General features: G+C 34.0%; 1 protein-coding gene across 6 annotated transcripts in view; it reads right to left on the reverse strand.

Annotated features, from left to right (window-relative positions):
• Positions 1-14699, reverse strand: part of VTI1A (vesicle transport through interaction with t-SNAREs 1A) — a 202429-nt gene that overhangs the window by 10322 nt on the left and 177408 nt on the right. The gene's annotated exons all lie outside the window — the stretch shown is intronic.

Raw genomic sequence — 14699 nt, forward strand, 5'->3', positions numbered from 1 at the left:
AGGATTTTTGAATATATGAATGCCTGCAATCATGTTAACTTCAGTGTTACAAGCAGCTCTACTTATATGCCCAACTGCATATATGGAGATTCCTCCAGTCTTGAAGTAAATATAGATTGTCTTTGTTTAATGACTTGTCACATGTCTGAATTTTGATCCCTTGACTCAAGGGGCACTACATATTTGTATGAACATATGTGCATAGATATATTGAATACAAATCAAGATTACTCTTAGAAACAGTCTTATACTGTGTCAACTTAAAGTTATTGATATTTGACTATAATGTTATACATATTATAATGGAAATAACGATAATTTTAGAGGCCTTTGCACTAGCAATATTATTGAGTTGAGATAAAATTTATATAATCCCAGTCTAGATAGCGTACACATGGAGGAAAAAAATGAATATCAAAATGATTCTGTTTGTACAATCTTTCCAATGAGTTTTTTTGAATTACACTGGTTATGTTAAAACTTCAATTTTTCCACCCTATTCGTGCATATGTCTGTTAAGTTAAAGCCTATGCCTGAAGACTATGTGCTATGAACACTATGATAAATGACAAAAAATGGAAACAAACTTGGAACAGTGGAACATATATTTTAATCACTGATTTTAATACTAATTAAGAGAAGGTAGCTGAAAAGATGGTTGGATTGTAGCTACAGAAAACTTTAGACGAAATGGATTAGCCGGATTTTTTAAAGTTGAGTTTCAGGCCTATGTATGATGCTGAAATACATTATTGATGACCTTTCACAGAACTGGAATAGGTGAGTGACACTTGTCCTGCTGAGTCTTGGAAGCTTTTGATATCATCAGTTACAGTATTCTTCTGGATACTGATACTGATGATTGGAATAGGAAAGCATTGGTTTGGATAATTTATCTTCCTTCTTGAGTAACTGACTCGAGTCAGTCATTGTAGATAAAGATAGAAGAGGACCTGAATTATTCATAGATTTGATCTTCTCCCCCTATTTGCCATCTACTGAAGATCCCACCAATATGGGGAGTAGTACCACAAATATGTGGATTAGATATAGGAAATCTTGATCTAACACCTGGGAACTTTTGAGGTTTGGATGGAAGGAAACAGGCTTTGATTAAACCCCCAAAAGATGAAGTGGTTCTAGGATGAGGGTTGGAAGGGAAGGCTTATGGATAAAAGGGGGAGAGGACATTGCAACTGGCTGGAGACAAGAGGCAGGCTGCTCCCAGGAAAGCAGCCACAGCGTTTATGACTGATACCATGTTCTGTCTGAGGTCAATTCCAGGACCTGGTTTTCAGGGTTTCATCATTCTAGACTCCACTTGTTGCCGCTGTATGCCAGATCAGTATTTAATAAAGCTTCCCTCATCCATGATATGGACTCTCTGTTTGCATTGATCTCCTGAGATTCCATGGTTTACCAAGCAATTCAGAGATATGAATTGACATAATAGACACGTAGAGTGCCATTGGAGGGAGACAAAGAGTGAAGCTGATTGAACTCAGGTAGAGCCTATATTAGGACTTATTTTGTTATGATAAGGGCAGTAAAGGATAATTACATCTCTTGCCCCATTGCATTTTCAGGTAGCCAACCAGTGTCTCTGTTTCAGGTGACCAAATCCTTCCTGCATAAGGAGGAACCAGGACAGCTTATATAGAGTCATTGTGAGGACTAATCTTGGCATCTACCAGAGAAAGAAGCTAGCTTTGCTCAGAGTTGGACTTTGGCTGGACAGATATTTTGGAGGTGACACAGACACATCTGAGCCCTGTTTTCCTGCATAGAAAAACCCACTTACTTGCAGTCTTTACAAAATTATGTCAAACTCCATGAAATATATAAACTAAAATGTGGTGTAATACAGATTATATGACTTCGGTCATTCGAGAGTTCCTGTGTTTTGAGCTCTGCCTAAAGAACTGCTGGACATGTACAGCAACTTTTGTTAGGAATCTCTTAACCCTGCAGCAATTATGTGAAACATTTCCATATGCATCTCCGTGCACAATGCACATGTAAAATAGCCTTGAGAAATAAATTGATTCCTAGGCAAAGAAAACCAAGTTATACAAATAATTTCTATATAATAAAAAAGATGGCAGCATTCCATGCTGGTTTACCCACAATAGTGTTGAATACAATAGAGCTTTCTAGGAAGCATCCCTTATGGCTCTAAAGTTTGAAATATTATTTTTTTACAAATCCATGTGATGATCCTTTGTTATAGCTGCCCACTGCAAAAGACGTATGAAGTAAGGCCTTAATACATACAGCTTGGCTAGCTCTGTAAGGTCTCTAGTTGAAAATACAAATTTCATGCATTTTGGTTACTGCTGAAGAAGGAAGGCCCTCCCCCCACCTCCACCAGTTTTTGCTTTATATTCATTTTCTATGTGTTGTATTCATTTGAAGCTAGTTACAATGACATCATAATAACAAAACATATGATATAATGTTACAACACGAGTTCTGTGAATATACTTGCATGTAACTTTGTGGCCCGAGTACAAAAGGGTATAGTTTGCATTGCAATATTGCAACACAAATTATGTTAATATGTACAGTCTCTCTTCTGTGGCTGACCATAGGTATGCTGGAATCTAAAATAATCCCTAAATTCCATATTCTTCCAAATTCCACTGTCTGAGTAATTATATGCATTTTTTTTAGCACAAGAAAGATGAAACCTTTGTTAAACAGAACAACAATCAGCTGGAATCCCAATCTGACAGTAGGGAGGGAGAGAGAGGGGGAGGGAGGGAGGGAGGGAGGGGGAGAGAGAGAGAGAGAGAGAGAGAGAGAGAGATTGTACCAGACATAAAAACTTTAAAAAGATCTTTACTGTCACTATCAGCTAGCTTAATTACTGCTGTTAATATATTTACTTTGTCAAAATTTATCAGTCTAATCCAGCATTAATTTACTTATGCAGCTAAAACAATATAATTATATTGGTGAGCAACCCAATTTCAGCCTATTAAGTCCCATCCTCTCCATTTATAAATGTTTACAATGTTGTGAATAAACTTCTCTAAAAGGTAGTTTACTGACCCAGGCGTGATGATATAACAAACAAAAATACTAAAGCAATATGTTTTATTTGATGACCTCACAATGTTTTTACTACAACATTTGTCTCACTCCATACGGATGCCAATCAGGTCTTTTTATTAACAGAAATTTCCTATGGTACAAAAATGTTATAGAAAAAATAGTTTTGTATCATGGCAAATAGTTAGAGATAGTTATTAAATAATAAAAAGTTATCTTACTTTGGATTTACTTTTTTTTAACTATTAAAGAACACACTGATAAGTGAACAGTACTGTTCACAAAAGAAAAGAAATAAAGAAAAAAGAAGAAAAAGCCCTTCAATAGCCTTGTGGAAAACTATAAAACAAGCAGCAACACAGTCCTTTGCCAAACACTGTCATAAATTTTTTATTTGACAGCTAACATTCTCACTAGCTTTCTTGGCAGCAATTGGGACCTTTAGCAAGAAAGGTGCAAGGGAAAAATACCTTGTTTAGAGATGTTTTCAACACTTTCTGGGATTTTCAGAACTTCTGCCTGCAGCACACTGTTACAACTACAGTCTCCAACCACCTGATGAGTAGGTGGTGGTTTTTAACTTCTTCTTTTTTTAGAAAATATAGACAGCTTACTACCCCCATTCCTCTCTGGCCTCCAGCCTAGAATCTCCCTCCCTCCTTTTTACCAATATCTGTCTTCCAGAGATACAAGAGGTTCTTCTTCACTGTCTAGACAAAAAAAAAGTTGAAAATATTGTCAGAATTTTTCTTTCATTGCTCCTGTTACTGTTATAATCAGACTCCCAGATAACAGAGATAAAATAGAAGCACAAAAGAGTTGATTACTTTTGCATTTTTTCCAGGGATTTTTTTTTAAAGTGGTTAGGTGCACCTACCTGGGTCAGTGAGTGGATGGCTGATAAACAGAATAGTAAAATAGATTTTCTCCAACAGTAAACTCAGTTTCTAATATATAAAACAACTGCAGAAAGCAAGGAACTTTAATGCAGACTTGGATAGCAATTCATAATTAAAAAGTTGTTTTTGTGTAAAGGATTGAAATGGATTCAGAGATAAACATTTTATCTGAAGTGATGGTTGACTGAATGGTTTACTAAATTGAAGTACCCATTTATCCCTGCAGTAGGAGTGTTCTGTAAATCCTTCCATATAGTTTATTTGAGAAGGGTACAATAACCAGACTGCTTGATATGTACTACATTGCATAATCAATGACATTAAGAGAAAATAATTGTCTTGCTTGGTAATTTGTTCCACTAATTATTCTTAATATTATGAATTTTCTGAAAATACTCAGCTACAATCTGTTTTCCTTTAAGTCCTGAAGATATTCTGCTTTTAGTCACTAGTTCAAGTACTTTCACAATTCAAATAGGTATTCTTTTAGTCATCTTTCCACAATAATAAATGCCTCGTTCCCTCAAACTTTCTTTGTTGAGCTTAGTTTCCAAATTCCATGTCACCTTTGTTTTCCTATTACTTGTTTCAGCTTCTTGAACTTAGTACCCAGAACTAAATGGTATTATCCAGGATACTAAATGGGTACTACCCAGTAGTCAGGATGGAGTCCAAATAATGAAAAATGTAGTGGTACTCTTACTTTCTGTAATTTGAAATCTGTATTTCTATCAATATAACCTACAATTGCATTTCTTGTTTATTCCATTGCTACTTGATTATTTCTATATGTTACTTTGGGCATTATTACTTATTTCTGTTTGGATCATTTTGATGATGGCAATGATGATAATGAGGATGATTTTAAATAGTTTTAGCTATTTAAAAGCTAAAAGCTTGCCTTGGCTTCTGTTATATTATATACAAGGGAACCATTCTTGCTTGAATTTGGTTAGACCCCTGTTCTAAAAATATGTTATATTCTCATACATATTCTCTCTCTCTCTTTAGTTTTTCATTGTTGCATATACACACACATACATTCTCTCTCTCTCCTCCTCTCTCTCTCTATGAAGAGAGAATATGTATGTATGTATGTATGTATGTATGTATGTATGTATGTATGTATGTATGTATGTATTTATGTATTCTCTCTTCGTAGTTAGTTTTCCATTGCCGCACATTCTTGAATTTTAATCTTCCTATCCTATGGGCAGCGAGATTTCCCTTTTCAATATTGTATCAGACTAATTCTTGCCATTATCAGCATATATCTTAATTATGCATTTTATTTATATTCTTTGGGATCATATCTACTATATTTGTTTTTTTAATTCACATTTTATCACCAGAATTTTCTGGATGTTTCGGTCTTTTTCTTTTTAGTATTTTTGAGGGTATTTTTGCATAGCCACATTGTTTAGTAATACATCCATTGTTGTGGCACTTGCAACAGTTATTACTGCATGTTTTATTCAATTTGGCAATTATTGACAAAATTATATACCATTTCTAGTACAATTTAAATAAAACCTGCACTGATAATAAGGGTACTAAATCAGCATGCTTATCCAGATAAAAATGAACTGCCAAACACATGGTACTGCTTTTGTAACTTTTAAGGTTAGGACTAATTGAAAAATTTCAACCTTTTGTTAGTAAATGCCAAGGTGACAAGCAAATAAAAAGGTGCAAATTCCAAGCAGAAGTGGTTCAAAAAAACAACTGTACAATATTCAGGGTATAGCTATATTATCCAAATATCAAGATTTTGAGCATGAGAAAATAAAGAGGACAAAGAGAAAGAAAAGATAATGTGTACTGAAAAGGTATGACAAAAAAACCCTCATCATATGGCTTTTTACTTTGTATCCATCTGAAATGGTAACTGGCACTTCAAAATTCTGTATTTCTAATTATTGGTATTAATCACCATTTCACTAAAAGGACAAAAATTAACTGTGTAAATTCACTTCAAAGAAGAGATTCATGCCATAGAGACAAGATGATTCTCTTTATTGGAGCAAAGAGGTAACATGATTTGCTTCAATGAAACAATGCTGCCTTCTTAAGCGGGTCGCTACGTGCTTCCTGTCACTTGTTAGACCCAAAAGAGAATTCTGTAGGGGCTGTGCACCTGGGAAGAAGCCTCCTTGGCCTTTGGTAAGGCTAAGGATGTTTTCCAGGTACCCAATATGACTGTTCAAAAATTTGCCACTGATAAGCAGTACAGCCTTTGTAGCACTCATTAAAACTCCTAATGTGCTGCTCATCTCCATTTTGGGCAATTTCTTTGGTGAACAGTTCAGAATAAACAAAATGTCTTCCACACTAATGAGGATGTTCTGTTGGAGAGCTTTTGGTGGGCATTGCAAAGGTGGCAAATAGTCCAGAACAGAGAGAAAGAGAAAGAATTTTGCTTACTTTGCTTCCCTCTTAGCAGTGAAATACCAATAATTGCTTCGCAAAGTTGGTCATATGGAATTGTTTATTTAGTGAATAATGGTATCATGATCAATATGACAGAGTCAGTTTGGTGTAGTAATTAAGGCATCAGACTAAAGCATAAAGTCAACTGTGAAACCTTGAACCTTGAGCCAGCCATTCCCTCTCAACCCTAGGAAGGAGGCAATGGCAAACCACTTTCGAAAAACCTTGGCAAGAAAACTCAGGGACTTGTCCAGGCAGGCAGTTTCTAAGAATCGGACACAACTGAAGGGAAGACAACAAAAATCAGCATGTAGAAAGTCTTTGTCTCATCCTTCTCTACGTTAGTAGAGACTTATGAATGAGACAGGGAAGATGATGATCAGGAAGTTAGCTTTTATCAATATCTGTCACAGGTTAGATGCTACCTTTTATGTAACAGTTCCAGGTCAACCCAGTTTAGAGTTGCTACCTTGAGTGAAGGTTTATTTATTTATACTTCATAATGTATGCCTGGATTATTTGGGTTTTACAGATGTTAAAACATGTAAGGAGTATGTATTATCCCCTTAGTTACAATTACAATATATGTATTAAGTCTCTGCAATCTATTTAAAAGAAGTATTCTGTGAAGTATGTTGTCAGAATTAAAGCATCTTCTGGAAGTATTAAAGCAGCCCCATCCTTGGAAGGCTTACATGCTGCCTCAAAGATTCTTCCTGATTGTCTGCAAGTGAATGTATGCATGTAGCACTGTTTGCTTCTCCAATGGTCTTAGGAAAATCCTATCTACACCGACAGCCAGAGACAGACTTCAATGAATCTGGGTGAACTCACACTTTGAGTTGAGCTCTTTTACATGTTGACATGCTTTACAAAAAAAACCAAAAAACTCTTCCTTATAAATTTGCACAGACCAAACATTTATCTGTTGAACCTTATATGTTAAAACACATTTATTCCTCAAATATACCACTTCTAAGAGATATTTTTGTAGCATCCATATTAAGTATAGACAACATTAAGTATAGAAATCATTACTGCAACTGTCCCTACCCCCTACCCTCCTTATTTTGTCTGGCATTGTAGCCTCTTTTTATTTTATGAAATACAAGGCAACAAACTGTTCTAAACAGGGTGACCAGATGAAGATTGTGTTTATATAATCTATGTCTGAGCAGAGTCACCTGGAGGAAGAAGATCACTTCTGTTGCTATTTTTTTAAAGATCAGCATATGTATTAGCATAGTCCTATTTTGTTAAAGGATAGAGTTTTCTTGCTCAATGTTAAAAGCAAAACTCAAACCTTTTAGCTGTAATGAAGGAGTTTACAAGGTTCCTAATCCCTGCACCCCACCTTAATTCTCAAGTGATCCATTTGAAAGCTTTAAAACAAGCCATAGTGCTAACATGGGGCAAAGACTGTCAAACATGCTAATCTGCTTATGATTACTCTTGGCCACTGTAAAACAATCACACTTCTCAAGTGAATTGAATCTGTAGCAACAATGGTGTTATTGACTTGTTGCTCCAGCTCTATTTAGTTATTGCCCTCGAGGCCACAATCAATAGACTTTGCACCAAGCAAGATTAATAAGTCCCAGGCTTTCCTTGGAACCTTGCCAGAAATGGGAAGAAAATCTATGGCTGTATGAATAATAGTGAGAGTTGTAATGACAGCTGTATAAATTAATTAACCACAAAGATTCTGATTCTTAAGAAAATGATGATGGTCATTTACTTTGTTTAGTAAACTACATAAAGAACAATTAGAATTAGCATTCTAATTTTATTTTTAAAAATACCATTAGAATGAATAAAAAAGCAAGTTCTTATGCTGCACAACACTTTGTAGAAATACTAGCTTTCAGTATTAGCTTTTATAAACTTTACTCTGTATTTATAAATACGACTAGTGAATTAAAATTTGATTTTTCTACAGAAAGTGCTTAATGACAGTGATGAAATAGAAAAATATTTTCTTTATATTTTACAAATAATAGTTTCTATTAGGCTCTTAATCTTAGAATTATAGTTCTAATACAGCTTTTGTAAGCATTTGTTCTTTCTAAGAATGGTTACTTATTCAAAACAAAACAAAAGCCAATTGGTCTTCAGTTATAACCCACCCCAGCAAAGTCCAGGTGCACAGTTAATTTTTATTCTTTGCTGCAAAGGAATCATCCAAATGGCAATGTTAAGATTTTTTTTCCATTTCTAGTGGAGCATAATTCGATCTTATTTTCAAAAAAGGAATAAAATGTGATCTGGAAAGTACAAATCGGTCAGTTTATAACACTTGATATGTTCTAGAACAGATCATATGAGATTGCTTAGTAGCTGTAATAAAAAGAACTCAACTCAACTCTTGAAGAATAAGTTTCCTAGTCTAACTTTATTTCATGAAAGCATCTTAGAGTTGAAAGGGACATCCAGTCCAAATTTCTGCTTGATGCAGAATCTACTAAAACATTTCTGACAGATAAGAATCCATCCTCTGAAGACTTCTAATGAAGGAGACATCAAGTGGCAGGCAGCCTGTTTCACTGCTAACAGCTCACAGAACATTTAACTGATTGTTTAGTTTTAACGCAATAGTTCTGGACTTGTTTCTGGACCAATAGAGATTCTTTCCCTGTGAGGTAATCCTTCAGATTACTGAAAACTATCACCATTACCATATCTTCCTTCACTTATCTTTTCTGAAGTTCCATTTTTATCTAAACCATTCAACTATTCCTCATAGGATTTTATTTCTAGATCCTTCCCCATCTTAATAGCCCTCTCTGAATATTCCAATTAGTCAATGTCCTGCTTAAACTGTGTAGAATTGAACTCTATATGGAGTCTGTCCAGGACAGAATACAGAATACAATAGAACAATTGTTTCTTGTGATTTTCAGTCTTTGCTTCAGTTAATGCATGCACTTGTCTTTTGGGCAGCTGTATCACAATGCTGGCTAATGTTTAACTTATGGTGAACAAGGATGCCCCAATTTCTTTCATATGTACTACCCCCATGTTACATCTCTCCCTTCCTTCACTTGTGCATTCCGTTTTCCTACATGGGTGCAGAAATCTGTATGTATTTGTCTCTTTGGGTATGATCGTTTAGCCAACCATGAGATCATCTAACTGTAGTCCTTATCTCAGCCACACTTTATCAATATAAAGTGTGTAGGATCTCCCGATTGGGCAGGGGGTTGGACTAGATGACCTACAAGGTCCCTTACAACTCTGATTATCTCTTATCTGTTAATATGAAGGAGAATATCATGAGACATTCTGTTGAAGATTGCTGACGCCTCTGTCAGTGGTGGGATTCAAAATTTTTTACTACTGGTTCTGTGGGCATGGCTTGGAGGGGGTGGCAGGGGAAGGATGCTGTAAAATCTCCAGTCAGAGGTGGTAGTTGACGGTTCTCCGAACTACTCAAAATTTCCACTACCGGTTCTCCAGAACTGGTCAGAACCTGCTGAATACCACATCTGGCCCATGTACACTATGTTTGTAATTCCCCTGTATTACTAAGCTATTAATTCCATCAAAGCAGAAAATTACTCTTGCATGATTTATTCTGGAATATAATCCATTCTGGCTAAATTTATTTAGATTGGCGAAATACTTTCTTATTTATTCTAAGAAGGAATTGTCTCCTTTCTCAGTGGAATATCACTGACCTTCTTTACTGTCAAAAGATAATAGACCCAAAATTGAAGTTAAATGTTTTGCCTTCTCATTATTACCAAAACACCAATTTCTTTTTATATTTGGTTTTTCATTTTATTTCTAATATGCCAAAATGATATGTTTTTGTTATTTTCAATATGCCTTGCAAGCACCAACCCCTTTCTGGAAAGTCCCTACAGATTCTACAGACAACCTTATATTCGTTTAGTTGTTTGCCTTATTTTTTCTATACATATTCCTTTTTGTCTTTGAGAAGTGCTAGAAAATGTAGAAAACCCAGCATGGATGCACACTGGTTTCATTTTTCAATTTTTTTCCCTTCTTGGTGGGATTTTGTCTTCAATATCTCATTTCCTAATTAATTAGAATATTATGATTGTTTTCATGGTTATTTTGGCCTTTTAGGATTTCAAACCAAACTTCCTTTCTTTAGAGTTCTTCAAAATATCATTTTGTAAAGTCACTGTCATTTTTTTCTATCAATTACTTTCTTAGGTTCTGGACAGATCTTTTTCCCAACTTCTAAAAATTAAAGTTGTCAGCGAGAGAAGACGTTTATTTGTTGGACCTCTAACTTTTTGCAGAATTATATTCTCAAGAGTTGTCAGGATAATTGGACATCCACTCACCCCATTATCACTGTTATGTGCCTCTTTGAAAGGGTAGTTGTCTGATGCAGAAATACTTCATCCATACTTTCTCCCTGTCCAAATTATCTATAATAAACTTCCATAGTGGTATCACTTTTGTTTCTCTTTCCTTTCCTCATCATCTCAATACTTTCAACAGAATTTTATGCACTAATCTCTGAATTTTTGTGCAAGCATTTTCAGTGTCTTTTATAATGTCATGCAGCATATTTTATTCAGTACTTGTTGACCATCCTCTAACTGGAGATTCTGACATAGTACTGAGTGTCTTCTGATCTTTCTTCTTGATCACATTTTTCTATTCATTTTCTACTGCAAAGGTAATAGTTTCTGTGTTTCAATCTTTTCACTTTTCTGCCATTCCTGTAGAGCTTCAGATGTCCTAATCAGGTATATCTCCTCTTCCCTGACGCATATTAGTAAAACAACTCTTCTTCAAGCCCCCTTCTCTTTCCTTTCCAGTAAAAAAACAAGTTTGTACTTGCAACAAGTGTCCTTCTCAGGCTGGGAGACATAATTTGCATGTATACATAACTGTCTATGTTGTTTGGAGCTTTCATTACCAATTCTGCTAGCCAATCTGGGGGATATCCTATCCTCTTTAGATAGCTGAAATGTCAAACTTCCAATATTTTAAAACTTTGTAAATGGAATTAATTGCCTGGAAAAGTGATGGGCATTCCATCACTGACTGTACAAATAGAGACTAATTGGACATCTGTTCGGGGTGTCTTAATTTGAATTCTTTCTCTGAGCAAGTAGCAGGACTCTATGGCTAAAAGTTCTTTTCAAATTCTGTTAAGCTAAATCTAAGTCAAAATAATAGAGATTCTATAAAGCTAATAGATTATAGTCTATTTTTAAATATTTAGGAATCATTTAACTGAAGAAGCTATGTGATATAAGCATAGATTCAGAGAAATAACCTATCACAATGCTTTTAAAAATAGTTTCGATGCATTTTTATTTCAATGATGGTACAGATTTTTAAGTTCAATCACAATAGTTCTACCCTGACAATAATTTACCTAATTTTACAAATAGAAAAGCATATTGAAATTAGCAGCATTTACAGGAGATCTCCCAATCCTAAATATAAGAATCAGATTATCTATCTATGTAGAAACACAGAACAATTTTTCATCCTCTTTGCTATTGAGAACAAAGGCATGCTGGAAGTATGAGTAACTTAAAAAACAAATCATTGTATCACTGGAGTTTATTTATGAAGTAATGATAACCAGTTTAGTTTATATAAATGAATATGGAATACATGATGATCATTAATGAAATCCTACATCCCTTAAAGTTGTCTAAATTGTATCAATTTTCATATAACCCAGAATACTATTTCCCAAATACTCGGAAAACCTACATGTAAATATTAATTTTTTACCTGTTTTTGCCTTTCAGCAAATAGAATCTGAATACAAGATCACTCTGTTGTAAAAACTTCCATTTAGTTTGTTATCTAATGTAGTTACTTCAATAAACATACTTTATCATTACTTACTACTTACAATCATATACAATTGGTTCACTGTAAAGCACTATATGTTTGTGCTTTATAAATGTGAAATATTCATATAACTTTGAAAAAGAAACCATAAAACAAGGTGTTTCTATAATCACTATCAACTTTAAGTTATAGTATACTATTTTTGTTTGTTACTGGAGGAAAAGAAATATAACAATCCTCTTAAGCAGCTGGTTAAGTTAATTTAGTTCAATTTATGCAATCTCCCTTTTGTTTTATCAAAATATATTCAGGATTGTTAATCTGTCTTTTTTGGTATATCTTAAAGAGAATGCAGTGGACCACTCTGAAAATTTAACAGTGAATAGAATTTTTTTTAAAATTTCTTCCTGCCACAATAATTTGATAATTAGGGCAGAATGAGGCATCTTAGCAAGGGTGCTTGTGCAGAGTGATTGTGCCAGTTTGGAAGGAGATTCTTTATGCTGCACCTCAGAAAAAGAGCTATTATATTGCAAAACCATTTGTGTGACTATAGGTCAAGTTGCATTGTTCTAATAAAGAATCTGAATATATAAATTGCAAGTTTATTTAAAAAAAAACAATTAATGTGCTTTGAACAATCCCAATAGAAGTGCAAGAGGATTCCACCTTATCTCTAGAACGTTTTCTTGCATTATGTTATAGATCTTTATAAAGAATATTTGTAAAATATATTTTGCTTGGATAGAATTGCTAGGACAATTTAAGAAAAGTTCAAGTCCACTTTCTTAAATCAAACAAAGCTAGACTTAATATAAGTAGCAATAGCAATAGCACTTAGACTTACATATTGCTTCACAGCCCCTTCTAAGCAGTTTACAGAGTCAGCATATTGCCCCCAACAATCTGGGTCCTCATTTTACTGCCCCCAGAAGATGGAAGGCTGCGTCAACCTTGAGCCAGTCAGGATCAAAGTAAATGTATATCTGTGTTTGTTGTACTTTAATTATTTCCCAGTGCATCATACATCTAAAAAAATAACTTCATTGCTAGCTAATTATTTACTTTATCATTTCTCAAATACTTTCTTGAAATAATATCTCAGGTTCCAATACAATTCTGTATTAACATATTACTAAATATAAAATAAATAAAAATAAAATAAGTACCACAATCCTAACATTTCTGGGTAGTTCTGTTATTATTTCTGATAGATGGTCTTCTCTCCATGGTGAAAAATACAACACAGATAAAAATTTCCATTCTCTAAAAATTAAATGATTACTTAAAGGGGGCCAGCTTCAAATTCCCTTAACGGCAAACGGTGTTGTAACTTCAAGATCCAAATAGAAAAAGTATATTATAGATGTTTTTAAAATTTAAAATTTAAATTAGTATATTTGATGTTTTAAAAATAGCACTGTAGAAATAGCTTTAGAAAAATCGGAATAACAGTTAATCATATTACGTCAATATGCTGCTATGTTAATTAAGTACAAAAACTCAGTTTAACAAAAGCCTGCTATTTCCATAGGCTTTTTTCTATGCAATTTCAAAAATAGGAAAGTTTTTCAATCCTATAAAATTGTAAATCAAACTGTATGAAAATGAACTACTTTGACTTCATAAGAAGCTTTTGCTATTTGTCCCTTGGGCATGAAAATAAATACATTCTTATTTCTTTTTACAATCACAACATATTTTATGCTCTTTTCTTCTTACACAGCGGATCCAAAAGAGTTGAATTCTTTTAAGAGAATTTTTAGTAAACAAAGTTATAAGAAGAATCATGCAACAAGTAGATTTTGGCAAAACTAGCAGACAGACTGGCATTTTAAATGAAATGGATAATTGTAAAGTCTTGGTTAATTGTAAAATAAATCTGAATAAAAGCATTTAAACAGGACAGCTAATATAATTTTAAAGCTGATTGACATATTTATAATGGTAAAATAATGCATTTTGTTTTTCCTGTTTAAAAACAGAACAAAGCAGGGAAAGAAAATATGTATTCTATACCCTTAATTTCAAGCTTTTATACTTTAGTTCTACAAGTTCTAATGACACCACTGTATTACCATAAAGAAGTTGATAGAGTCATTGCTCTTTTGATCTCTTTAGGCTGAAAAATAAAGTTTCTTTCTAGAAGAAAAATGTTGATTACTCACGACAAAAAACCCACTTTCAAAAGAACTATGTACACTAAATGAAATGACAGACAGGTATTAAATTGATATCATGGCAAATTCTACAACACGCTCAATATGGGTGACAGCCTTTTAATATACTCTTAATAAAGAACAAGTGTTGCATATATACTAAAGAGCAAACCTCCCACCTATAGTGAGCCCACTGTCAACTTCTTGCTTAGAGTAATTTGCATGGTTCTTTTTAGATAAAAATTCACTACAGTCATTTTGACTTTTACCACAGGGTTATAGCAAGTCATACCTTGTTATCTTGCAACCTTTTCAGATTGTAAATTTTGAATGTTAAGAAGTTGTGTGGAGAGGTGAAAGA

The sequence above is a fragment of the Notechis scutatus genome, chromosome 4 (genome assembly GCF_049901735.1).
Source record: "Notechis scutatus isolate UNSWTSFEM ecotype Mainland chromosome 4, rNotScu1.2, whole genome shotgun sequence".
Classification (NCBI taxonomy): Eukaryota; Metazoa; Chordata; class Lepidosauria; order Squamata; family Elapidae; genus Notechis; species Notechis scutatus.